Source organism: Osmerus eperlanus, chromosome 1 (genome assembly GCF_963692335.1).
Source record: "Osmerus eperlanus chromosome 1, fOsmEpe2.1, whole genome shotgun sequence".
Classification (NCBI taxonomy): domain Eukaryota; kingdom Metazoa; phylum Chordata; class Actinopteri; order Osmeriformes; family Osmeridae; genus Osmerus; species Osmerus eperlanus.
Genome location: NC_085018.1, coordinates 11,615,314 through 11,618,375, shown reverse-complemented (window position 1 = coordinate 11,618,375; position 3,062 = coordinate 11,615,314). Strand labels below are relative to the sequence as shown.

At 45.6% G+C, this 3,062-nt stretch overlaps 1 protein-coding gene across 1 annotated transcript in view; it reads right to left on the bottom strand.

Annotated features, from left to right (window-relative positions):
• LOC134019246 (TOX high mobility group box family member 2-like) overlaps positions 1-3,062 on the bottom strand; it is a 64,729-nt gene that overhangs the window by 35,350 nt on the left and 26,317 nt on the right.

Here is a 3,062-nt window from a genome sequence, read left to right as displayed (position 1 = left end):
TATTATGAGGAGCTGAACATTTACTAAACCAGTTCATTACTGTCACCAAGTCTGCATGCCCCCGACAATCCCCAACAGCACTCTGGGGAATCTCAACCACCCATAGCTGACTCACACTCTTAATCATCGTCAATGGACCAACATAACCACAACATGAGGACAACTTTTAACGTACAATTAAATTATTTCCATGATCCTTAAACACTGGTTGCGTGTTAGTATTCGTATGCGGTGAAATAATGGAATATTTTCAGTTATTTCTGGAGCTAGTTAGCCTGCTTGTTTGCGTGTTCGGAATGGTTGGCTGGCACTGTTCCATTCTCTAGCACAATTACTAGTACTATGTACTATCTTCCACGCCACTATCAAAACACCATAGATATGCTGCTATCTGAGCACGTGGATATGCAAACATGACTTATTAAACCCCCTAAACAACTGCTTATTATGGCACCAAAATACATCTTGACAACTTTCATTACAAGGACCTCTGTAGGCTCCCCAGAACAGAGAGGGTCCCTTTCTTCCTCACTGGCTTAACAGGCAGACTCTTAGATACTCGCTACAGAATAGCGCTCATGCAATATTAATATCACACAGAAATGTTGCAGTCGGAGCCCACTCCATCTCTACTCCATCTCTCACTCACTGCATCATTGACTATGCAAGCCCCCAAATCATCCAGGAAGGAGATGGTGAGAGACAGAGAGAGATAGAGAGACAGAGAAAAAAAGAGAGAGAGAGACAGAGAAAAGAGAAAGAGAGAGAGACAGAGAAAAGAGAGAGAGAAAGCTAGAGAGAGAGAGAGAGAGAGAGAGAGAGAGGAGAAGAGAGAGAGAGAGATGAGAGAGAGAGAGAGAGAGAGAGAGAGAGAGAGAGAGAGAGAGAGAGAGAGAGAGAGAGAGAGAGAAGAGAGAGAGAGAGAGTCGAACAGAATCCTGAAAAGACCTGTCATCCCAGTAGGAGACGCGGTGCCTTTACCCCGTGTCTCATGTCAGGAGTGAAGGAGCTCACAGAACAACAACAACAACAACAGGGAGCATCAACCTGGGTAGGAGGATGACAGTCATGTTAGCACCCCCAGAGCTCAAACAATGGACAAGTACTGTAGCACGCTGGCTTGTACTGTGTTTCCAGTGTGGTGGGAGAGGCACACACGGAGTAAGGGTCGTGTCAACACTGCGCTTGGCCTCAGCAGGGCCTACGGTAGCTGTCATTCAGATACAGCATGTTGGACTCTCCAATAAGCAAGAAGCAGCCTGGGGCGGGAGCTGAGCTAAAGGACTGGGCTGGTGGGGGGGTTGAGGGGGACATAGAATGATCAGAACACCTGCTTATTATCTCTCCAAGTATGTGAATCACTGAAAACATGACAGTCTTGCGTGCTAGTGTAGTTTAGATGTCAGATTTTTGATGACATCCACTAACGCCCACTATCCCACATGTACAGGCAATAGTCCTCCCTAGAAAAGGATATTTACCGGGCATTTGAGTGCAAACCGAGCGGTATAAGTGAGTAATAAAGGCATGCAAATTTATAATTTATGTACCAGAAAATATGACTTATGGACAAACAAATGGCTTTAAATGAGGTTTCTGTTTCCCATGTCCATGATGGAGTGAAATCCTGTGTGAGTGCTGATCACCTATTGAACCTGACACCACAACGAGTTCACGCCATTCCTCCCCCCACAGGCAGAGAAACAAGAGGCTGTGCGTGATGCAGGCGGAAGTGGAGGGGGTGGGGGAGTCGGTGTCTGCCCACCTTGACAGGAAGCAGAAAGGTAAGAAGCAGGATCTGACTGAGGTTAGGGGTAGGGGGAAGGGAGGGGAGGGGGCGGAAATACAGCAAAACCCACTTTTAACTGAACCGATGAGTAGATACAGATCGGGAGGAGGAAGTGGGGGGGAGGAGTTTGTGTGTGCGCGAGTGTGTGTGTGTGTGTGTGGGTGTGGGGGGGGTGCACCTTGACACTCCTTTCAGCACCGCACCTGATAAGTGCAATGGGAAGAAAAAAAAGCATGGTTTCCTCCCAGCATGTTAAGTGGTTATTCAGAATGCAGCTACAGTTTGGTACTGTGGCAACACATGAAAGTGAAGCACAACAGACACAAGAATATGCAACGGAACCTCGGAAAATAGAATAAACTGCAAGCCAATTGCGTCATTCATCTTTTTTCATTCCGGCACATTTTACCGGAAATAAACCCAGTTGGTAATAAAAGTAAATGGGGATAGAGAGGAATTTTAGACAACACTGGATATGTTGACAGTCATAGATGTTATACATCACAGTACAAGGCCATGTGATTTTTAAGAATCCCCCTATTGTAATGTTTATTCCACTGTATCTGTGTAAACGTGGCATGTATGGTTCCAATCAACCAATAGACCATTGACCCGGAGTGCATATTGATATATATTTAATCCCTCCAGTCTCTTGACAAGTATCTCATTCAGATGATTGGTATGTCTGCTCTCCATAGAGCTGCATACAATATTCACTTTAGATAACGTACGATCCTGGCCCTGAAAGCAGATGGGTTTCTTAGAAATGCTTTGCTAGCACTCTTCTACTTGATAAATGATTTAGGACGTGTGGTCGAAACATCAATACAATCTCTATAGTAATTAAAAAAAGGAGCCCACCAACAATATTACCCTTTTATCATTCAACCCAGAAGCCATAGGGAGAGATAATTCAGAAAAGCACTTGTGCACAGCAAGAGAGCGGAATAAAAGACATATGAAATGAAATGTGCTCTTATCCATTGTCCTTTCCTTTCCGTCCTTCAGAATGTGAATGCATGAAAGCTTGATGAGGTAGATTCTAATTATGATGTTTCCGACGCAAACCATACATTCTTCTTCTCCGAGAAATAAGGCAACAAATTTTTTTTTGGGGGGGGGGGGGTAGAGTTGATTCCGCAGGACTTTTTTTGTCAAAGCCAATAACCCGTCAGCGTGTGGTTCCGCTGCATGCTGGCGGCTGATCGCGGGGTCCCACAGGCAGGACTGGTACTCAGGGGGAGCTGGTGAGGCCAGGCCAGGGGCGGGGGAG